Source organism: Sorex fumeus, unplaced genomic scaffold, assembly GCF_029834395.1.
Source record: "Sorex fumeus unplaced genomic scaffold, SorFum_2.1 ptg000077l, whole genome shotgun sequence".
NCBI lineage: Eukaryota > Metazoa > Chordata > Mammalia > Eulipotyphla > Soricidae > Sorex > Sorex fumeus.
In genome coordinates this window covers 686,164-711,963 of record NW_026606134.1, presented here as the reverse complement: position 1 = coordinate 711,963, position 25,800 = coordinate 686,164, and the positions used below count along the sequence as shown (strand labels likewise).

The 25,800-nt window shown below is 38.9% G+C and overlaps 1 protein-coding gene across 10 annotated transcripts in view; it reads left to right on the top strand.

The window, feature by feature from the left end:
• LDB2 (LIM domain binding 2) overlaps positions 1 to 25,800 on the top strand; it is a 383,871-nt gene that overhangs the window by 324,347 nt on the left and 33,724 nt on the right. The window lies entirely within an intron of this gene.

Sequence of the window (25,800 nt, the reverse complement as noted above, 5' to 3'; positions counted from 1 at the left end):
TGTCATCAGCAAAGCGGAGGTGGTGTAATTGCCGACCATCTATCTTCACTCCCATTCCTTCCCATTCCAGTCGTCGCATGATGTTCTGGAGGGTGGCACTGAAGAGTTTCGGTGAAATGGTATCACCCTGCCGCACCCCTCTCTTGACATCAACGATCACTTCTTTGTAGAATGGTGAGATCCTGGTAGTGAATCCGCAATAGAGCTCACGGAGGATCCTGATGTATTGGGCTTGAATGCCCTGATTGGCTAGGGCTTCAATGACCGCTTCCGTCTCAGCAGAATCAAAGGCCTTCTTTAAATCAATGAATGTTAAGCAGAGCGGCATCTTGAACTCCCGAGAAACCTCAATGAGCTTGGTTATCGTGTGGATATGGTCGATGGTGCTGAATCCTTTGCGGAACCCTGCTTGCTCGCATGGTTGTCCTTCATCTAATGTTCTGCCAATCCTATTCAGGATGACTCGAGTGAACAACTTGTAGATGACAGACAATAGGCAGATCGGGCGATAGTTGCCAATGTCATGGATGTCTCCCTTCTTGAACAGTAGTACGATCCTGCTGGTTTTCCATTGGGACGGAACCTTGCATTCAGACAGGTAGCGAGTGAAGAGCCGAGCCAGTGTATTGATGAGTACTGACGGCAGGTTCTTCAGGTGTTCAGGTCTGACCTTGTCTGGGCCGGGTGCTGTTTGTTTCTTTACCAACGAAATGGCGTGTCGGATTTCGGAGGGGAGAACGTTGGGAACAACATACCCATCCTGTGGAATTTGGTATGTTGGCAAGTGGACATGGCTATCGAAGAGATTTGAGTAGAAGTCATGTATAATCTTCTCCATTGCCATTCTGGAGGATGTGATGGATCCATCAGGACGTCGGAGGGCAGTCATCTTGCTCTTATAGTTGGCGAAGGACAGGCGGGCCTTATGAATACTTTTCCCGGCTTCTGCCGCATCTACCAGTACTTCTGCTCTTCTCTCTTTGAGGTCTTCCTTGATCGCATCTCTGCACTGCTTTGCAAGCTCGGACGTTAGCTTGCGGTTTTTGATCTTAATATCTTTAATTTCCCTAGTGGACACAGATTATCATTATACTTGAAAGAACATATGTCCCCACATGTAACTTCTACTGATAGCAAAGGAGTACAGTTCAATGTCCCAAGAACTGAGCCATTAGCTTTGGACAATGAGCCCGAGTAGCATGACATGAAGTGGACTCTAGGAAGATAAGGGTGGTTGGAAGCAGAATTTTGAATCCTGCTGAAGGGCTGGGTGACGTTTGTTTTTAATTTTTTGCTAAGTTTTGACTTCCAGCCAAAATATTTTTCTTGATCTTAGGACATGAAAAAGGATTACTGTTCAGTCTCTTCTCACTATCTAAATGCCAGCCCAAGCCTGACACTGAGACATGAATCCCTGCTCTGAGATTGAATTGAAGCACTGTTATTCATGATCAGAACTGGCTGAGACATGGGTAGTCCACTCAATAATCAGACCTCGTTAAGCTCTGAGCTTTGGGGAGGCCGAAACCATGCCATCAGTCTCCTACTTATCTTTCAGTAGATGTATGTTACAAACACTCTAAAGTACCAAAGTGTAAAGTGTGTAGATCAAAGTATGGTCTGTGGCTCTGCACATTTTTACCAGTCTATGGTGAAGTCTGGAAAATGAGAATGACAACTTCAAAACCACCATATCTGTGGTAACTGTGATTCAATTGGAATCGCAGTTGGATCTTGCCAGAACTCTCAAGCTCATCTAGTAGATTTATCTCATAGTACATAGGGCAGTTCAGGTGTTACCAAACTCCCAAGGAAAGTGGCTGCTATCAAGAATTGGAGCAGTACATATGGGTTGATAAGAATTGGCACAGTCCACTGTACCATAATCTGATTCAGAGATGAGCCCAGCATCTCCCAGGACCATCTGCTATAACAACCATCATTAGTGATTGGGAAACTCTGTAGGTTTTCAGTAAAGCAATGAGAAAGAGTGACTTTATCCCTGTACCATAAATAAACATTAGTCTACTCCAGATGAAGCTGGTGGACACCAGCCCTTCCCTAGACTCAGATATGGCTTGTGGTCAAACCCAAAGCACAGGGTGGCAGGTGAGAACTGGCTCCTTGGAGTGGGCCCATGCAGGAGAGACAGTGCTTTCTCATGGAGGCACTTGGCCTCTGAACAAAGCTATTGCAGCTTGTTTAGACTTTCCTGCCTTGTCTTCAGTGAAAGGCTCCATCTGAGTAGACAGAGAGAGTCCCCCTGAGCCTTGGGAGTATTGAACACACAGAAGATTAAACTTAGAACACCCAAAGGGCACTTTTAATTGCATTGGAGACAGAAAAGTAGTACATATGACAATCAAATTAAAGCAGTTAACTCTTAAAGAAGTAAAATAATCATAAAACGCAGACATCCCAGTGTCTAGAAAATAGTCAGGCAAAAGGAAATGGCTATAAGAACATGAATGGAAAAAAATCAAACATATATGCATAAATATATAAAACACATGCAGATACATGCGTGTATACATGCATGCATGTGCGCGTGTGTGCGCGCACACACACACACACACACACCCCACGTGTTTTGGCAGTGCAGTCCTAGATGAGCCACAGACACTTCTAAATTTCTTACTTTTAAGTGTATAAGTAGGGTCTGAATTTAAGAAAGCAATCTCCTAGTCTTGGGAACTAGAGAAAGAGAAAGAAATTGTTGCTCAGTGCTCAGTAAGACACTGAAAATCAAGGAAGATGGTAAGGTAGGAAGCTGGCATTCTACCGAGGGAAGGGCCCTGTGGGCAGGGGGAGCTGAGAGATAGCATAGTGAAATGCAAGAGAGAGCACAGACTTAATTATTTTTTCCCCATTCTTATTTATTTATTTATTATTGAATCACAGTTCCAAAGCTGTTCATGGTCAGGTTTCAATATTACAATGTTCCATCACCTGTTCCCCCACCAGTGTACTTTTCCCACCACCAGTGTCCCCAGTTTCCCTCCTGTCCCCATTTCCTGTTCCCCCTTCCCAAAAGTGACACAGACTTAATAGTTGTCTAGAATGAGGAGCAGAGTGGATCAGGAAAATGCAAGGAAAGGAGCAAGAGAATACTATTTTTGGATTTATTTGACCAGAAGAGCGTAGCAGAGAGGTAGTCTGAAATAAGTTCAGGGACTGGTGGGTTTCTCTGTCGATCTATGTCTGGACTTTTGTGTCAAGTCCTTGCTTATCCTCCAACATTGCATAGGAACCATTTTACTGCCCACAAAGAATTCAAATTCTTTCAAGACAGCAGCTATTAGTAGATTGCATGACCTCATCTTCAATCACTAGAAAAGTTGGGGGTCTGCTATGGATAGATAATAAACAAGTCTGTGAAAAGGGGAAGGCAAATATTTGGGGTTTTTGTGCTAAGCCCTAGAGCACAGTCCTTTGTTTTATTTTGCTTTAATGGTGGTGGTGGGTGGGGCAAGTTGCTCTCCAGAGGTGCAAGGAGAGAACCTGAAGCCACTCCCAGGGATGTCTGGTCCATTGTTCTGTGGTCAGTCCAGCGATGCTATAATGCATGGGGCATGGTGAAGGTGAGGTCAGCTGCCCTTGGCAAATGGGTTTGACATCTTCAATCTTCATATTGTGACTATCCATGAATGTCCTAATTAAGATAAAGCAATTACAGTTTCCACTATCACTTTCCAAGGGAGGGATCGCCATGTAAGGCAGTTTTTGAGTAACTACTACAGGCTAGATAAGCTTGGATTTATGTAGTATCACATGGTTGGAAGGTAGGTATCAATGCACTCATCTTATAGAAGAAACTAAGCGTCACCAAGTTCCTTGGACAAGCTGATATCTTCAGTGGACCCGTGCCAGATTGTGATGGAATCGCATGCTGACATGGTGGTGCAGAAACTCTTTTATCTATAGAAATTCACCCCATTACATCTGGGGTCAAGACCTGGACTAAGTCTGTCATTCCTACAGTGAGAACCAGGCTATTTTACCAAATGGCCTACAGGCAGTGAATGACACTCTAGCATAATGGTGCCAAATTTTTGACCAGACTCATCCTGTGGTATTTCATATCCATGTTCATCTCAAGTTTCTCTAAAATACCAGGTTCCAAGGCTCATTTCCACATCCTACAATTAAGCTTAGATTTCGTATCATGTCATTCCCCTGCAGTGGAATGTAAAAGCTTCTGGTGAAAATCCCCAAAGACTTGACCACTTTAGGGCTTCTGGGATATGACCTTTCCCACTTCACTTTGGTAGAAAGCTGGTCTGAATTCTTCCTTCATACCAATTGCCTCCCCAGGACAGAGTTGTTGTACTGAGGGTCAGACCATTTAACATAGGACCTTGAACAATTATCTGTTTTCCTTGATTTTTCATCAGTAAGGTGGAGATAATAATAGTTCCCTATTCACAGAGTTATTAAGAAAGTTTAATGAAACAGTTATGAAGAAAGTTTAATGAAACAGTTATGAAGAAAGTTTAATGAATCAGTTCTAGTAAAGTGTTTAGGAGGAAGCTTCACACCTAATAATTGCTCAGCAGATAGTTGCTATTTGATTTTTTTTCTTTTTGGGTCACACCCGGCAATGCACAAGGGTTACTCCTGGCTTTGCACTCAGGAATTACTCCTGGCAGTGTTCAGGGGACCATATGGGATGCTGAGAATTGAACCCAGGTCAGCCATGTGCAAGGCAAATGCCCTATCTGCTGTGCTATCCCTTAAGCCCCAGTTGCTATTTGATTTTCATGTTCATAACCATCATCATAGCATTATCACCATTGCCTGGGAGTCTCTTGCCAGATTTCTGCATGACTGAAATCCTATCATCCTGCTGTTAGGACACATCACCTCCTCCAGTACTTCTTTCCTAAAAAAAGTGATCACTCCACCCTCGCTCTGTTCTATCACATCTCTTGCCTGTCTTATTTTCTTTGTAGCAGTTGAATTATTTTGCAAACCCTCAGCAAATCTAGCTATTGTTTCTCTGATGAAGATCGTTGTTACTAGATTGTGTTTTGAAAGCGAGACACTTGTTTTTTCTTCCCTGATATGCCATGAATAGAGTCAGTCACTTTAAGTCACATCAACCTGTGATGTGCTCCTTAAAAAGTTGGATGGTTAAAGAGAAAACCATTGATAGAAACTCTGATCCAAATGTTGTTTTAGAAAAGTATGGTAGCTGTGTGTGAGAATCATTAAGTATACTTGATATCAAAGCCAGATATAGCACTTTCCTCTAAGGATCTGATGTTCTCCTTTGCAATTTATAAGCAACCTTGACTGTGAGTGCAGGTAAAGGATGTAATTAACTTTATTTGATGAATGTTCTTCATCTGAAAAGCAAAGGAGATAAACTGAATGTGACTTCTGAGGTTTTCTGCTTAGGTTTTCTGGAAGGAATACAAAGTGCAAATATTAACAAATATCGCCAATAAAATATTAATACATCCTATGCTAGAAAGGAGAAAATTGAAGCCATGAGGTTTGTGACTAGTCTAAAACCATCAGCTTATTAGTAGAGGATGATTTTCTACTTTCTTTGTTTTTTATTTTTTTGGTCCTTTGGCATTTTTTTATTTACTCCATCCACAAACATTTACTGAGCACCCACTGAATGTCTGGATCTACCACAGTCTCGAATCTCTAGCTAGCTTCCCTACTTGGTACTCAGTTTTTCTCTCCTGAGGAAAAACTTACACATGCTGCTTCTCCTAGTCTCAAAATACTCCATAGATCACTCTATGCACTGTAGCACTGTAGCACTGTCATCCCATTGTTCATCCATTTGCTGGAGTGGGCACCAGTAACATCTCCAATCATCCCTATCACATGTTAGTGTAGCCCAATGGCATCTGCTCGCTCCAAGAACATGAAGTGAGACTTGTTGGTACTGTTTTTGGCATATCGAATATGCCACGGGGAACTTGCCAGGCTCTGCTGTGCGGGTGGGATACTGGGATACTCTCGGTAGCTTCCCGGGCTCTAGGAGAAGGACAGAGGAATTGAATCCAGGTGGGCTACATACAAGGAAAACGCCCTACCCACTGTGCTATGGCTCCAGCCCCAATCACTGTATTAGGTTGCAAATCTCCCCAAGGAAACAGCCACGTCCTTCTTTCCCTTCTTTCTTATTTCCCCAGTTTGTGAAATAAAGAAGCAATGGAGTGGCCCTTTCAGCCCAACCCGTGCATAGTCATGGAAACACCTGACCGAAGTATAGAATGCAGCTCCAGAAATAATACTACATGATTTTTATAGAAAAAATATCTGAGTCCTTAGGAATTTATCAAAGAAATTGTTTTTCACTCTTTCTTTTTCCAACATTCCAGTTGGATTCTGCATAAACTCTACCTATATAAAATTGGGATCATGTATTTTAACTGAATCATATTTTAACTGAATCATATACTCTACCTATATAAAATTGGGATCATAGTTTTGAAGTCAATCCCATATCATGAATGGGAACCCTAAGTAAGAAAAACAAAGGATTACAGGATGTTAATAGAATTTAAAAAGTGCACCCTGTAGAACGCCCTGCCATAGAGGTGGGGCGGCGTGGGGGGGGGGGGGGTGAGGGCTACTGGGTTCATTGGTGGTGGAGAATGGGCACTGGTGCAGGGATGGGTACTTGTAGTAGCAGTCCTGCCATTTTTGTGTCACTTCTGGGTTTACAGACTCTCGGTTTTTACTAATAGATGAGAGACAGACAGGACAAGCATTTGCATTAGAAATAAAGTGAATGACAGTCTTTCTACTGAGTAATGAGTCTTGTTCTCGGTCACTTTCTTAAACAGTAATAATGGCATATAGTCTACCTCTGATTTGTAACGAGAAAATAGAGACAGGTCTTCTATAAAATGGGGTGAATGTAAATGGAAGAAATAAACTCACCTCTAGAGGTCAGTGACCCCTAAGATGTCACTTGTATTAGGTATATTGCAAGGGTCTCTTATAGAAGAAAGGTACCCTCGATGAGCACTCAAATCCTCAGTTCTGAGGGGAAAAAATTAAATAATTCTTATCCAATTAATGCTATTCAGTGTCCAGAACTCATGAGACAAATTGATTCATAAATTTCATATGCATATTATGATTCATAGACTTATGATTTCAATTTATCCTCTAAATTCTCACTTTCCAAATCTGGGAATTAAGGTTGGATGACAAAAAATAGTTGAACTAGCAAACTTCATCACTGCTATTATCACCTTTTGGTTTTGTTTAAACGAAATTAAGTAATTTAGAATTGAAATTTTATAAAATGATAATTTTATAGGTCAAGCACTTATATAGTGATTATTTCATATTATTCACCCAAATATTTTTTAAAAAACAACACCATATTTAAGATGAACCATTTGATTCCATAATTTCTATTGTCATCAGCAGACCATAAATTCCATTACTTAGCAATATAATAGTAAATGTAACAGTAGTTCAATGACTCCGTTAATCTGTATCAGGTACTACAGATCTCTTAGTTAACCCTCATCATCTCCTTGAAATTAATCATTTACATTTGAATAAATATTTTATTCATAAGGTACAAAATTTTAAAAGTGTGAAAACCTTTAAACGTATGACTTTCACAACTAGTCCCCAACTACTCAATTCCCTCCCCAGAGGCAGCCAACATTGCCAGTTTCTTGCATTTGCTTTCTTGGATTATCTTATGCATATGCAAGCATACATTGCTTTAAGTGCACAGACTTGCACACACTCAAGCATGTAAATGATAATATACTATGCATACAGTTCCAAATGTTGAAAAGTGGCATTCTTTATCAATGCAGCAGAGATCTATCTAAAAAGATCTTATAACTCCAAGGATAAACCATACCTTATTTAACCAGTATTTCCTTGATGAACGTTTAGGTTGCTCCTTGTCTATTATTAACAATAATGTGTGAATAGTTTATCATATTCAATTTTGTATAAGGTCAACTTAAAAACAAAATGAATAAGAGAGACCTGAAAGCAAAATGTTCCATTCAAAAGACAGGTGTATTTTAGCTTTGATAGAAATTTTCAAATTATTCAATAAAATTGTTATACCAAGTTGAACCTTTCTCTAGCAGCATAGAGAATGCCTTTTCAACACTTTTCAATAAAACTTATCACTTTTTTTTTGATTTTCCGATATTATAAGTGAAAATGTTCATTTGTTTTTATTGTGACTATTCATTTCTTTCATTATAAGCAAGATTTATTATATTTTCATATACTTAAAGATTAATTATATTTCCTTTTTATGACTTACTTGTTCATATAATTTATCTATTTTCCTATTGACTTGTTCTTAAACATATGTAGGGCTTTGAATTTAAAAGCAGCATGATGTTGTGATAGAAATGAAATTACAATTTGTTCTTTTTTGTATGGGGTTTTTTGTTTGTTTGTCCACTTATTTTTTTACTTTGTATAAGATTTCTTGATCCACTAATTATTTTTAGTTTCTTTTATCTATGTCTGTTAAGTAAAAAAGTATTTTCCTTTTGTTATCTGTCCTCTTTGAACTAAAAATAATATATTCTGTATCCTAACACCACTTTAGAATTTTGTAAGATATTTTACACTTAGATCACCAATGCACATAGAATTTGGGAATTATAGCATGTAAGAAAACTTATTCCCAGTTCTCCAAACATGACATTTTGATTAATACATGTTGTTCTCACAAATTCAAAATGATACTGTAACATATTTTATTTAATATGAACACTTAGAAGTCTTAAGTATTAGAGTCCATATCCAATAACCAACCCCTACTCTGTTCATTTATCTTTATATTCCTCAGTTCTTTATCTGGTGCTTCAACTTGTTGTTGCTTTATAATGTTTTGGTATCCAAAAGAAAATAGTTTATCATTATTTTCCTTTTAAAAATTCTGACATCTGACATTGGTGGTGGGAAATGTACACTGGTGGAGGGATGGGTGCTAGATCATTATGTAACTGAAACCCAATTATGAACAGTTTTGTAATGGTCTATACCACGGATCACTGTCACTGTCACTGTCCTCCTGTTGTTTATTGATTTGCTCAAGTGGACCCAGTAACATCTCCATTGTGAGACTTGTTGCTACTGTGTTTGGCATATCAAATACATCACGGGTAGCTCGCCAGGCTTTGCTGTGCGGGCGGGATACTCTCGGTAGCCTGCCAGGCTCTCTGAGAGGGGCCGAGGAATCAAACTTGGGTCGGCCATGTTGGCTGCGTGCAAGGCAAATGCCCTACCAGCTGTGCTATCGCTTTAGCCCATATTCAATTAAAATAAAGAAAAAGCAATGTGGAGTTTATGCTCAATTCAATCAGCTTAATCAGTGACTGAATAAATAGCAGTACTCCTACATTAAGAAAAAAAATTCTGACACCTTAGGGAATAAAAACAAAAAAAATAGAAAAAAAATCAGAATTCTTATATCTTATTTTCACCTGAACTTCAAAATTGTATAATCTAACTTAGAAGAAGATTTATTAAAATCCTATTAAATTCTAAATTAACATTGGAGACATTGGTATTGTCACGATGCTTGATTTTTCTATCCAAAATCTTGAGAGCTTTCCTAATATTGGCATTCTTTTCATGCCTATTGGTAAGTTTCAAGGCTTTTCTTTATACACATATATTATTCTAGCATATGGGTGTGGTTTTGTATATAAATATAGTTGTTCAGGTTTTATTTTCTTTGATAAGTAGGCATGAAAGTGACCCATTTTTGTTTAACATAAAAATACAAGATTTATGACACAATTGGTTTTATTTGTATTTATTAAAGTCACTGATTTCTATATATTAGTTTTATTTTCAGACACTTTCAACTTTTTACTTAATAGATTATAGTAGCTTTACATTAGCTTGTTCACTTGGGTGTTCCAACTAACTTATTATATCATTTGAAAGTAATGACACTTCTACCGTCTTTTCTAATGTTTATTTTTTTATTTTCTCTAATTGTATTGGCTAGTACCATCATTAAAATGTTAAATAAGTGAGGATAATTAATATCCTTATCTTCTGCCTGACTTTAATGGAAATGCCTCTAGATTTTTTCATTAAGTAGGAAAATGGCTTTTGATTTGAGATAGACATATTTTTTGTGTTAAGGTAATATCTGCTCTTATCTTATTAAGAGCTATTTAAAGTAAAAAAAGAAAGGATATTCATTTTATCCAGGGTATTTCTGATGCCTTAGGAAATGGAAATTTCTTTTATTAATATGAAAATATTAAAAAGAATAATTGTTTATTTGTTGCAACTGACAGCCAACACCATGTATTTTAAATTTTCACATGTATTTTAAATTCTTCACATCAGTCAACTCACTTAATCCTTAACCAATCTAGAATTCAGTGATATTAATATTCTCATTCAAAAGAGAAGAAAATTCATGTTGATAGAGGTTGAACAACTTCCCCAAAATCAGCCTAATTCCATGGCAGAGTTGAAACCTGACCCAAACTGACACTTTGCATCGAATACTCTGCAGTTTCACCTTGATGGATTTCTTAATAATAGATCATCATTCTGTTTCTCAAGCATATCCCACTAGATCAACCTATGCCATACTTTGAATGCACTGGTCATCAGTTCCATATGCTATTTATTTACAATTTCTTTATCAGTATTTTAAAGGAAGAAAATGAATCAGATTTATAAGATTGTGATGTCTCTCTGTGTAGTCTTACTGGTAACTTAATTTGGGGAACAATTTTGAAAATTGCCTTTTTTCTTTTCTTTTAAGCGTAATTTAAATGACAGTGTAGTAATTTGCCTTTCAAATGTTTGTGTGTGTGTGTTACTCCTATCTGTTTTCTCTGGGCTACTTCTGGCTCTATGCTTGGGGGGTCTCTCCCATACAGTCCTAGGGATCAATCCAGGCTTCCTGCATGTAGTGCTGAGAAGTCCATTGAATTATCTCTCTATTTAGCACTTGCTGGTGGTTGGATAAAGAGTGTTTGTGAATGAGATGAAGGTATCGACTGTGTCTAATCATTTTTAGCTTCCAGAAAGGCTGGATGCATATTCTCTTTACGAAAGAGGGACAGGACGATCTCAAATAGGATGAACTGCTGTGAGTAAGTGCAGGGTATTTATGTGTTCATTTTAAAACCTGCTCTATTTAAGATAGTTGAGACATGTAGAGTTCTCCAAAGGGAGGGTGGATATAAACATTAAGGTCTTCTGAAGATCTGGCAATGAAAATCTTGAACATAGTTATGAAAGATACAGTCCATAAATTAAAAAGAGAGAGGCAGGAGGCAAAACCCTTGGTCAGAGTGTATATTCTTGGGCAAGTTTGGCAACTGAGCTTTATCCCTCTTTTGCTGCCTATCAAGTTCTTCCGTGGGGCTGCTGTGGATTCAGAAACATTATGCAGATCTTCCAGCGAACAACCCAGACTTGGGGCTTCGGAGGCTTCTTGGGCATTTCCTCCTTATAAATCATTGGGGTTTATGCTCAACTCTAAAGAATGTGACTAACTTTTAGTCTTGCTAGTTATGCTGTCAAACCTCAGAATGTGCATTTAAATGTTTTTAATAACATTGTGCTTTGTAGTTTGGCATGGCATATTGATGTGAAGAGTTCCTCAAAATACTACATATAGATTTTTGGCACAAAACTCTTCTAGTATTTATTTATTTATTTATTTTGCTTTTTGGGTCGCACCGGGTGATGCACAGGGGTTACTCCTGGCTCTGCACTCAGGAGTTAATCCTGGCAGTGCTCAGGGGACCATATGGGATGCTGGAAATCGAACCCGGGTTGGCCAAGTGCAAGGCAAACACCCTACCCGCTGTGCTATCTCTCCAGCCCCTCTTCTAGTATTTAGAGGCACATATACAAGCCAGTACCAGGAATTCTGACTTGTATATTTATGAAAATTCTGCAAAGAAAGAAAATTCCTGGAAAGGAAGCATTGCCATGGTTTTAATATAACTATCACAATATTATTATAATGTCATCTAGATGTGAAAATATTACTATGTTACTAGATCTTTTCTTTTGATCTAGTACCTTAGAAGATCTTGATATTTAGCATCATTTCTTAAGATCTATTGCCATATAAGTTGGTCTCTTTTCTTACAATCTAGTTAATAAAGTTTAACTTAGAGATGGACAAATATCTATTATATGTCCTTTCCCAAATTTAAGCCTAACGATGTTCTTATGTAACTCCTTCCTTCTTAAAAATGTTGGACAGATGGATTTTATTAGTGATAACTATGAATTGGTAAGGAAATTGCCTCACTCAAATAAAAGCAGTTATGACAGTGTTTTCTATAACTATATTTACATGTTGATATAACTTTTAACTACACATGTTCTCTAGGTTTCTCTTATTAGAGATCTTTCCCCTCTGGAAACTGTTATTTCCTTATTAATTTTCCAGCAGCTTTAGGCAACTTATAGCTGCAGCTATGACAGTGTAAACAGACTGTGGCTTTGTATGAAGAAAAAATACTTCTGATAAACTTAAAATGCAAGTTATTAGATGAAGTCAAAGGAAAAGTCATTAGCTTTGATAATGTACAAAACAATCTCTTATTGAGTACCTACTCTATTCCAAATCCCTGGAGATTACAGAAATGAAGATGTGATGCTTACTCTCACCAAGCTCAGCAGTAATAATCAAAATGCCCTGAGCACACGCTAAGTGCTTGCTTTTCATCCTCACTTAGCTACAGGTCTGTAGGGTGCCAGCTAGGTACCAGCCTGGTGCTGGATGCTGCAAATTCAAGGAAAAGAAGGTGCAGTGATGTTCTTGTATCCCTGGGCAGTGGTTGAGTGGAAAGGCATCTACCAAGTAACTGCACGCAAATGAATGTATAGTGATAAAATGAATTCCACCTTACAAAGAAACATAACTTTTGAGTGAAGGTAAGAAAGGAAATTTACCTCCAGTGTAGCCTGAAGACTCCTGTAGGCCAGCTTGGTGAGAGTTGTTTCTTAAATAGGGAGCAGCAGGGAATAAGATTTTATTTTTTCTTCTTTTTTTTTTTTTTTTTTTTTTTGGTTTTTGGGTCACACCCGGAGATGCTCAGGAGTTACTCCTGGCTCATACACTCAGGAATTACTCCTGGTGGTGCTCAGGGGACCATGTGGGATGCTGGGAATCGAACCCGGGCCGGCCATGTTGGCTGCATGCAAGGCAAACGCCCAACGCGCTGTGCTATTACTCCAGCCCCAGGTAATAACATTTTAGACATAAGGATCAGTCTGGATGGAAGTTCATAGCAGGAAAAAGTGAGTTGTTGACTAGAAAATGGAGTGAGACAGAGAGGGAGCTATATGAGATTGGATTGGAGGTTTCTGAGTGATGGGAGGAAGATGACACCAAGGCCAGAAGAATTTTTGGGAAAGGAGGACACAATTTTTTATTTTGTTTGGTTCTGGGACCCCACAAGGAAGTGCTCAGGGTTTACTCCTGGCTCGGGAATCAAGGATCACTCCTGGTGGGTGTGGGGACCATATGTGGTGATGAATATCAAACCCAGGTTGGCCACGTGCAAAGTAAGTACTCTACCCACTATGCTATCTCCCCAACCTGAGGAGAGATAGATTAATTGAAATGTCTGCATTCTATTGGGTGTGTTGTGTCAAAGCAGTGTCTGTGCATTTGGAAGAGAAAACCATTCTCTCTTCAGTAGATTAAAAAAACTTCTAAGGAAAAGGGCATTCCACAGAATTTTTTTAAGTAATTAAAAGTTTGGCAGCAAGAAAGGAGATAATAGATATCCCTGGCAGAAAACATAGTATATGCAAAATCCTGGTACCCTGGTATGAATATTGGTGTCTTCAGCACCACTTAAATTCATATGTAGAATGGCCCCAATGAAGGTGAAACCCCATTAATGGGATCAGGGCTCTTATAAAAGAGGCTCCACGTGCTCCCAGCTGGACTACACTACTGCTAGGGACGAGCCTCATCCAAAAAATTAATGTGTTGAAAACTCAGGTATGCGGGTTTTATGTCTGAAATCTCCAGGCTTTCAGGGAGTCAGGGATGGGCTACCTTCCCCCATCTCCCAGCACTACTGTAAATCCTGGCAGCCATTCACATGCCCCCAAATGCCACCCAGTTAAAAACTTAACTCCAGCTGTATCATCTCATTAAAAATTTGGACTTCCTGAAGTGACACCTCAAACTCCTACAACACTGATAAACAAGGAGTAGCACACCACTTTGGATGTGATTTAATGTAGAAAGCATCCAATTTTGATTAACAAAATGTCAACACAGGAGGCTTAACCTGTTGCAACATCTCAGTAATCTCTTACACAAGGACTTAATAGCTCCATGGGGAGATACAAAATCTTCACTAACTTTCTTCTGAGGAAACATTTTTTAATCATTCATTTAGCAAATTATAACAAGGAATATAAAATAAGTTATTGATGGTCTGCTGTGGGGGCAGGCTCAAGGGATGGTTGGGAAATTTGGAGATAATGTTGGTGGGAGGGGGCAATGGTGGTAGCAAGAATAAAAAAGAAATAGAAAACTAGAAAAGAAAAAAGAGAAAAAAGAAGTAATTGGATTGATGGAGACTGAACATGGACAAAATGTATTTGACCATCAAGGTGACACCAGCCCTCTGATATTTCTCTCTATGTAAGCTAAAAGAAATAGTTTCTATATGCACAAATATGCATGTATATGTAAATGTGACAGATCCGTGTACCGTTGCAGCTAATCAAACTGTTAACTATGATCCTAGAATATATGAAAAAACTATGCATAAAATTTTAAATAGAGTAATGCTATTTCAATAGTAAAAAAAAGTAATTACCATACTACCCTTTAGGTCCCATAGCTTGCTGGATCACTTATTTATGCAAGATAGTTTTGTCCACTTGCTAGTTCTTGAGTACAGAATTTTTATAAATGGTGACAATTTTAACTGTACCTTGGTGCCTTTTTCCTTTTGCCTAAATTACTGCATTGAATACTATCTTTTGATACAAGCTGATTTTTTTCAGTGCTTCATATCAGATTAATTATGACTAGTTCTTCCTAAAAAAAATGAGGCTCCAAAAAGACCCCTTAGCCCATATCCATGTGGGCATTGCATGAAAAGTCGTCAGTCAGCATTCCAGAAAAAAATCCTCATGAGAACATACTGGCATGTTAGTCTCAGACTGCTAACTTATAGAACTGAGAAAATTAATTTTGGGGGAAAATTAATTTTGTGTGTCTATAGGGCACCCAGCTTTTGGTCCTTAGTTTAACAGCTAAAATTAGTTTAAAAATTTCAGAAACAGTAAAGAACATGGTATATTCAGAAAGCATGAAATCCTCGTGGTGAGAATGTATGTTTTATGTGTACATATATGTACATGTATGCATTCATTTACATGTGCAGGAGGAACTGACATTTGGAAATACAGGCTCTGGCAATAGCAGAGCACTACTATTTGCCACGCTAAGAAATCTGCACTATCCCATACTCGTAGATATTTGGGGTTTGTTTATTGTTGTTGTTGTTGTTGTTGTTGTTTTGGCTTTGTGGGCCACACTCAGCAATGCTCAGGGGTTACTCCTGGATCTACTATCAGGAGTTACCCCTGGTGGTGCTCAGGAGACCACATGAGATGCCAGGGATCGAACCTGGGTCGGCTGCATGCAAGGCAAATGCCCTCCCCACTGTTCTACCACTCCAGCATTAAAATGTTTTTAATAGGTGAGAAATTTCTTACAAGTTTGTATTTGTATTTGTGGTTTAGCACAATGTTTCCCTTACCTACACTGACTACTGAAATCTCTTGGGAAAGGCATTAAAACTCCCAACACGGGGCAGGGCATAGCTTGGTGGTGGTGCACCTACCATGAAAGTATGAGGCTTTGAGTTTGAACCCCAGTATCACCTCTCATGCGCCAAGCACAATCCCTGAGATCACAGTTTGAGATCCCTAGTACTGCAACAAAAGCGTAAGGTCTCCAAGGCACTGTAACCGAGAAGGTGTGTTCATGGCAATTACTGTGTACAATCTCTGTTGTACAAGCACTGCAAACTCCAGTCATTGCAACCACAAGAGGAAAGGAAAGGAAGGAGGGAATAGAATAAACTTCTAATGCTCAGACTCTTTACCTCCGTCAATTAAAGGGAACTTCTGGGAGCCCCCAGACATTGTTATTTTATAGCATCCCAGGTGGTTCCAATGTGTAGCCAATTTTGAGCAGTATTGGTTTGGAGAAATTGCCCAGCTTCTCAACAGGGATTCAAGGCAGGAGAAGGAACTTTCATGGTGGAGAAAGGGCAAGGATTGAAGAGAGGAGCATCAATGGGATTGGGACTGAGGTCAGGATGGGTCAGTTCAAGTCATTGACTCACGAGAATCCACAGGGATCTGTGTAATTGTTTGTGAGGGGGAAAGTAAGAAAGATTTGGAGGACTAATTCCACGTTTGCAATGGTAGGGTGCTAATTCAGATAACGAAGGCTAAGAACTTGAGGCTGTGTTTAGGAATCCCTTCCCCTACACCAACTAATTTACGAGTTAGTGGGGACCTTAGTTTTCTCAAGTGTGCAATGGAGTTACTAGCAGCGCCTTACTTATTTTGAGGTCTAACTGAGCTAAGTTATGCAAAGGACTGAGAACTAAGCCAGATTCCTCTGGTCCCCTATACAACAGCCAAGGCAGGGCCGGTTCAGGATATTTTTCAAAAAGGAACCGAAATCCAACACAAACCATGGAATACGAAGCTTATCCTGTGAGTACCAGCTCTTCAGTACCTCCTACTGGCTGAGCCCTCTGGGTGATCAGTTGAAAGTCATTTCTCTATGCCTCAGTTTCTTCATCAATCAAGGGCAGGTTATAAAAACATCTTCGGATTCCTGAAACTATGAAATCTGCCAGATAAACAGCCCTTCTCTGCAACCTAAACACTCTAAAGGCTCCTTCCTGCTTCCTCTTAGTTCTCGTGTGTGACTATCTGAAGGGAGGTTTGCCTTTATTGAAATGAATGGAGCCATTGATGAGGTTGGCTGCACTTCTCTCGCTTGACAGGCACCGTCTGTCTATAGAGGCCTGTCTGTGTAGCTTTTCCTTGCTTATATTTTGTTTTGTTTGTTCTTGGCCATCCAAGTGCAGAAACTATTTAATAAGAACATTTTAAGAAAATTTTGTTGAGCTGTGACACAGAATTAATTGAGAGTGACCAGCAATGTTGCTTTCCTTAGTAAGGATTTCTTGAATTGGGTATTAACACAGATAACTGCTGGGAACTTGGGGTTTTAAAAACTATTGTCCTTTAAGTAGAAGAAATTGTGGTATATGTATAAGTAAAATTGAAGAAAATAGAGGAGATAAGAAAATATCATATTAGAACCATCTCTGAAGCTTATTCCTGATCCTAGAACATCCTTTGCTTCCCAGAAGTGTCTAGTAGGAAAAAAAAATGGGAAAGAAGAATGAGGCCTGAGTTCTACTAAGTTAGAATGGTCAAAGGTCAAGAAAAGACTTATTTTAAGTTTCTTAGTTTTATTTTTTTTAAATGATGACTTTGTTCACAATAACCAAGATATGAAAAGAACTCAAATACCCAACTACGGATGAATGAGTCAAGAAGTGTGTTATGTATACACAATGGAATACTGCATAGCTCTATGAAAGAGCAAAAGCATGCAATTTGCTGAAATGTGAATGGAACTAGTTGATATGCTAAGATAAGTCAGTCAGAATAAAAGGAAGGTAGAATGATCTCTCTCATATGTGGAATGCAGAAAAGATCCAGAGGCGGCATAGCAAGAGAATTGATCTATACAACTGATTTTGGGGATGGAGGAGGTCATTGAAAGGGGATTTTGGGGGAAGAGAGGTAGGTATTTTGGAGATTAGTGTGGTGTTTGAATTATACACGCTAACAATATTATAAATACAGACAACAATAAATTAAAAATAAATATTTTTATAAAGGAGAGCTTTGTTACAGAAACTTATAATTGAATACATTAGTAAAGAGGTGGAAAAAGCTTTTTTTCTTTTGGTTTTGGGCCATACCTGGCTGTGTTCAAGGATTAATCCTGACTCTATTCTCAAAGATCACTGCTGGCAGGTTCGGGGCACCATTTAGGGTGCCAGGGATCAAACCTAGGTTAGCCATGTGCAAGACAAATGCCCTACCCACTGTATTATCTCTCCAGCCACAGAAAAATTCTTTATAAAGTAAAATTAGAAGGAATTGGAAGAATAAAAACTGGCATTTTTCATGCTTTGCACATATGCTTAAGTAAGCATCATCGGAACTACTTGGCTTATTCATTGATATATTGAGCTAATATTTTTGCTCACTGTATATTCATTATGTACTTGGCACAAGAGTGGGTGTTCTCTGATGACAACTGTACAGAACTAAAGCAGATACAACCATACTATAAGGTAGTAACAGCAGATACCAAGATAAGTGGTAAGACTCCTATCTAGCAATCTTTCCATGGACAAGATATGGACATGAGCAAGAGCTACAAAAGTGGAGCATCTGTAGATAATTGTTGGCTGAATGAATGAACAAATTATACACATAAGCTTTATCAATCATGAAGAAGAAAATTACTTTACATGAAATGATTATTTATTAATCAGGTACTTTGTAATATTTTCAAGAACCAAGTGCATTAACTCTCCAATAAATTTTCAGTACAAAAAATATCGGCGAAAATTGTAGAAATGAAGGAGCAAATAAATGGAAAACAAGAGGTTTTTCATGGAACTATTCCATTTGAAAGCTTGTCCTATAGTATTTTTAAACTAAATAAACTTAGGAAAGCTGTTTCACCCAGGTGTCTTCAAAATAATTAGCTGGCATGTAATTTCCATAGCAAATATCATTTTTTAAATTATGGAATCTTTTACGATGAATGTAATGAACAATCATGCATCTACCACATAGCATTTTTATTTATTTATTTTTGTGTCTGTGCAGCAGTTTTTATTTTTATTTTATTATTTTAAAATTTAATTTAGTTTTATAAGGTTGTTCACAATAATTTATTATATTCAACATTCCAACACCAACCCCACCACCATTAGACCTTACCCACCGCCATATTTTGAATTTTCTCAACCACCACCCAAGCTGTGGCAGTGTTTTTTTTTATTAGTGAAACACCATGAGAAACACAGTTGTAGACTTACAAATTTTTGTGCTTGGGTTTCAGTTATACAATGATCAAGTACCCATCCCTCCACCAGTGCCCATTTTCCACCACCACGGGTCCCAGTATCCCTCCCATCCCCCATCCCCCAGCTCACCCTGTCTCTTACATTTTAAACTTTGGAGCTATTCTGAAGCTCTTAATTTATGAAATAACCACATTACAGTAACAAGTGTCACAATGGAGACGTTATTGGGCCCGCTCAAGCAAATTGATGAACAACAGGACAGTGACAGTGAGAGTGAACCACATTACAGTCACATCACTAATCTCCTCCTTCCCTTCATTTCTATTTTTCCATCTCCACTTTCATATTCAATGCTTACCATTAGTTTCCTGGTTTGATACTTTATTGTATATCGGTATATATCCAGAAATTATATACAGCTTTACTTTATACTTTTAATATAAAAATGGAATACAGTGCAATATACAATTTGTGCTTTTTTCCAGCAATATGATTTTAAATTTATTGTGGAAATTCCTTTTTTATTTTATTAGGTAGTTCACAATATTTGATTATATTTAATATTCAAACACCGATCCCACCACCACTACACCTTTCCACCACCATATTAGGGATGTTTCCATCCCAAACCCCAATCTTGTGGAAGCTCTTATAGTTCTTTCTTGTTTATTTGAACTGCAGTAAGGAATCATGACACAGGAATACACCATAGATTAGGGACATGTTTTGCTATTGATGAATACGTGGATAATTTGCAGTGGTATAGCTATTACCATCTGTGTCACTGCAAACATCTTTGTTTAAATTTCTTTGTTCTTTTATAATTTCTCCAGGGCATACCCAAGGGTAGAATTGTTGGTGTTCATATCTGAAGTTTTGTTTTTCAAAGAATTGTGCCAATTTAGACTACCTCCAAGGGTACATCATTACTTTCCTTCTTCAAAGTTGCTCTTGATAAATTCACGTATGTGATTGATGTTATGTTTGGCCTTCTCGTCATACTCAATTTCTTGTTCTTCTTGTACTCTGATACAATTTATCAGCATAATTAAGGGAAATTTCTTGGAAATTAAAAAATAAAGATTTTGGGCTGGAGCAGTAGCACAGCGGATAGGGCATTTGCCTTGCACGCGGCCGACCCAGGTTCGATTCCCAGCATCCCATATAGTCCCCCAAGCACCACGAGGAGTGATTCCTGAGTGCAGAGCCAGGAGAAACCCCTGTGCATCTCCAGGTGTGACCCTAAAAAGCAAAAAAAAAAAATTAAATAAAGATTCACTTTTATACAGGAAATCGTTCCTCCATTTGTCTTTGAGAGTTTAGATACTAGGCATTCAACAAACACTGCCAGTGTAGGTGCTCGAAATGTAAAGCTGAAAAAGACACACTTCTTGTTACCCAGGAATTCATGGTCTTCTGGAGAAGGCAGACATGCAAAACAAATCATTAACCTGTGTTACGAATATGAAACATGAGACAGACAGCTGGAGATGAAACTCACTTAAGTTGAAACAGAAAGTGCCTGGACCAGAATTCAAACCCAAGCATTTAGATAGCACATTTGAACACCTGGGTTTGAATTTGAGTACTGACGTGGTATCTTGTTTCTGCTTTCAGACAGAGGGTGCAGGTCAGTTGTGAAAGTGGATCTTGGATAATAAATGTCAAGTTCTCAGCCCTGCTACAGAGTCAGCACGCAGGTAGTAGCTTGAAGAATTGGTGTGTTGAGAGGGAGGTATCTGCATGACTCCAAAATGAGCTTCCAGAGTTTCAGAAGGCCTAAACCTAAGATTGGAAGTCTGGGATGGCTATATAATTGAAAGCCTTTAGGTCAGAGGTGAACTATTATTTCCTAATCCAGCTGTAATAAATCACCACAATTCTGAGGGCATGATCAATAGTAATGTGTTCTCTCAACGTTTTGCAGACTGAATGTCTGTAATCAAAATCTTGCCTGGTCTCTTACTTGCTTTTGCTTGGCACCTCATAGCTCCCCCTGCTCCATGCTTCTGTGACCATCTTCACTTCCTGGGGTGTCTGTTCTTCTTCACTCTTACAAAAATGTATGCGATTGATCTTGGGGTCCACCTTAAATTCCATGTCAGAGCATCTATCTTAACCTAAAACTGTCTACAAAGACTATGTTCAAAGAGTTGGCATACACAGGTTCCAGAGGTAAAGACTTAGGTTTATCTTTACAGAAACACTATTTTACCCACTATGTAGGGTAAAATTGTCCTGGGAAGGTTTGAAGAGGGACCTTGAAATCCAAGAGGAGAGTATCATGTAGGAAAATGTTTCTTGGGCAACAGTTTCAGGTACACGAGACAAGGGTGCAACCACGCAGAACAGGATAACAGGAAGTTTGAGGGACCTGGATAACAAGAGCTGTGGATCTGTTTAACTTCTGGTTTTCAGTTTTCAGTGCTCGTGAAGGGGAAGGGCCTGGAGCTGGAATTTCTGGTAGCTGTTAATGGCATGATTCACATTAGCAGTTTTAAAAAGCCCAAATGAGGATCCTCTCATATTCTCTCACTCATACTCCCTCTTTTGCATACATAAGAGTATGTTTTGCATTAATACTCACATGCTATATTGAAATGCAGATAAATGAATGACTTTGTCTATATAAAGTAATTATTTTTAGATGACAATATTTTGACTTTCCATTTCCTCTAAATTAGTTTTACATGGTAGGGGGCCAATTCACATTTTAGAGTTTGTTCAGAAACTCTTTTTTAATTGTGCCTTTAAACACGGATATCATGCTCATGAAATATCAAAACTCAGTTCCATGTTTTCTAGCAGTCAATGCTGCTGCTTATATTTTCAATTTCCACAGTATCTTGAAATAGCAGGGCCTGGAGTGGATCCCATGTTCAGTTTGGATGCTTCGAAAATTACCTTCTTTTATCTCCTAGTCTAAAATAAGAATGTAACTTTCCTTACAGTTAACAGAGTTCATTTCAATTAAATCTTAATGAGGAAAAATGAGATAAATGGGTCCATGAGCATTACCTCTCAGACCTTTTAATTTTTATAAATTCACTTGCAGAGTTAGACTTACTCTGTCGCAATTATTTCATTTGGCTCTTGGAAATGTCCCCAAATTGCATACGGCAGGTGCCAGAGGCAGTCATCTGCTTCAGGGCCTAACTCTTGTGGTCATGTTATCCATCTAAATCTATAATCGGAGAAGGGGCACGTTGGAAAGGTGAAAAGTATCATTTGTCACAGCATTCTTGCGTAAAGATGGCTGGGGCTTAGGGAATAAGGCAGTAGGGGTGGTTTTTCTCCTCATTAGCTGCTTTATTTGTAACTGCAGGGGCTGTCAGAGCATGGACTTAATAACCTTCAAGTTTTTCTGCATTAATATGAAAAAGGTTGCATGAATTTTTGGCAAATCATTGTCCCCATGAGGATATCAGAAATACTTTTGCCGGTGAATACAGAATAACCCATCTTTGGGGAGCTCTTGGCTGAATTAAATATATCATTGAAGTGGATTCATCTAGAATGAGACATTTATGCTGATCATGTACACATTTTGATGATTCCGAGCCTTCACTTGGAGTGCCTGTTTAATTCTCCATGGGTAAAAGTTGGAAGGAAACTACCAGCAGTGCTATTAATATAATAACAGAGTGCAAGGGATGTATTTTGTACTCAGATATGATTATCTGTTTATCTGTTGTATATTTGTATGCATTGCAGGGTATCGAGAGGAAAGCCATAGTACTCCATTCCAGAATATATCTAGCTGCAGCATCTCAATAACAGGAGCTAGAAGGAAGGGTGGAAGGAAAGAAAAAAGGGAAGGAGAAAGGGAAGAAGGTGAGGTAAAATAGCCAAAGGTGCATTCTTCCCTCCCTGCCTCCCACCCTCCCTCCCTCCCTCCCTCCCTTCCTTCCTTCCTCCCTTTTTTCCTTCCTTTTTCCTTCTTTCTTTCCTTCCTTTATTCCTCCCTCCCTCCCTCCATCCCACCTTCCTTCCTTCCTTCCTTCCTTCTTTCCTTCCTTTTCTTTGGACTACATTCTTAACCGTGCTCCATGCTTACTCCTGACTCTTCACTTAGGGGTCACTCCTGGTAGGTTCAGGGACCATACGGAAAGCTGGGGATCGGGTCCGTGTCAACTGCATGCAAGGAAAGTGCCCTACCAGATGTACTATTGCTCCAGCCCAGACAGGACTCTTCTTAAAAGGCCTGTACTTCTCTCTGACCTCCACGCAACACATAGTTCTTAAATAAAGAACCCACAGAAAATCAACCAGGTAAATCTTCCAGCATGTCAAAGGACTTTCTTACCTAGGTACCTAGACAGAGTGATATAAATTGGACTGTCTCTCTACAGTATTTATCATACCAGAGGAAGAACAGATTTGAGATTCCCATATCACAGTGACCACCTGGATTTCACTAGCTCCATAGCACACATAGCTATACAATTACTTATCAGCAACTTGTCAATATTCTAGTTAATTTTTGTGCTCCCAATTTGGTGGACACATTATCTTTTGTCTCGTGATGTATCTAGATTTTCATGTTGTTGAAGAAAGATAATGCATTTTCCTGTAAATTTTTGTATTTTACTTTTAGGGTATAGCATTTTAGCACTGTCTGTAGCAGTGTCCTCCGTTGTTCATTCATTTGCTCAAGAGGGCATCAGTAACATCTCCATTGTGAGACTTGTTGTTACTGTTTTTGGCATATAGGGAGCTTGTCAGGCTCTGCTGTGCAGGCAGGATACTCTCGGTAGCTTGCCAGGCTCTCCGAGAGGGATGGAGGAATCAAACACAGGTTGGCCATGTGCAAGGCTAACGCCCTACCCACTGTGCTATTGCTCCAGCCCTTTAATGTATAAAACTTGTTAAAAATGTAAAGGTATAAAGATTATCAAGGATTGAGATACTTAATCGAAGAATCATTTGACATTAAAGTATATCATTACTAAAATAATCTCATCTGTATTAGGGTCTTAAAATGTCCCCAGTAAAATGATCCTTTCTCTAATCCCCTTTTCAAAAAAATTCAGTCGGTTGCTCATTTCTTTTTCCCTTTCCATGGATAATTTCTTTTTTTCAAAAAAAAAATCAGAGCAATCGCCACTGCTCTGTTCTCAAGGAACTTACAATCACACAGGAAAGGAGGAAACAGTCTGTAAATAATTCCTGAAAGACATACCCAGGGAATCTAAGTGCTTCAGTGAGGCTGAAAGAGAAATTGGGAAGATAGAGCTGGTGGAAAGTAACATACAAAGGCAGGTAGTTCTCTAAATGTCTCACATGCTGGGCTCAATAATTCAGACATTATCTGCAGAAGCATTGGAGAATCTTTGAAGACAAATGAGCAAGAAAGAGAAGTTATCTCAGCTGGTCTTCAGAAACATGAGATTAGTGGTACCAAGTTATTGAAGGTATTTCTGGGATATTTTTATTTCTCTCAGTTCTCCACAAGGCATGTGTGAAGCTGAGATAAAGACTAAGAGAAGGTAAGAATGAAATGCAATTTTGAAAACTATAACATTCAGGGTAGGGAGACTATGATGGAATAAAGATAAGACCTCAAACTGCATTTGGTTTAACCCAATAAATCTTGATCCCTCATTGGTAAATGACAACTTGAGTTAGCCACCTTCCTCCATCTTGAAATGACAGCACCAGGAAAAACACAATGACCCTGATTGCTGTGTCATGCACCTCTAATTCAATTGCCCTGTAAGTTGGGAGATGACAGTGGCTCTTGGACATTTGGTGAACATCAGTTCGGTCAACCTGATGATGGGCTTTTGGTAACTGATTTACTCTTTCCTGATCGTTTCCTGAACTCCATATGAAAAGCCTTTTGTTTGACCACCACCTTTGTAAGTAGTTGAGTTAAAATTGGCACAAACTCACGTGAAGCATGGGAAGGTAGACTTTTGTAAAGAGAAGATAATAGTCCTCCCATCCTTGCCTGCCTCACAGGATCAAATAATACAATGTTATGCATGTGATTGTGTTTCATAAACTGCTAGGTGTTGTGCAAATCTAATCTATTATCATCATCATAGTGTCATCGCCATGGTTACCAAAGTAGAGAGCAAAGGCAGCCCAGGTACGTGCTTGTGACCAGAGAGAAGCAGAGTGGCTGCTTGTTCTGAATCCTCATTTCTCTCCCTTTCCCAATAAGTGTCCTGCACTCCATCCTCACAGGTCCCCAGACAATTTCTCAAACATGCCTGATCACTTCTATGGCTTTGTACAAGTTTCTCCCTCTACTTAGAACATTCTCCCTCTTAATCCCTCCCCTCCTTCGCCTGGAAAATACCCATTCGTCTCTCATAGCTTCACTGAGAATACCCCAGTAGTAGCTAAGGATTTCCTTGACCTCAACTCTGAGTCATTTGGCAGTGTCTCACTTCTTTACCTGTGTAGCTCTTAGCCATGTGCACCTCTTTCTCTCTAATTAGGCACTGAACCTCTGCAGGAACTGCATCTCATGCAGGCTCAGAATATGAGCAGACAGGAATTCCAATCCCAACCCAACCACTGACAGGTCGAATAACCTCAGACAGGCCAGCCCATCCTTCTTGACCTCTGGCCTTCTCATGTGCAACATGAGGAGAATGAAAGGGAGCTCTTGATTGTTGTGATGATGTAAAAATGTATCACGCAACAT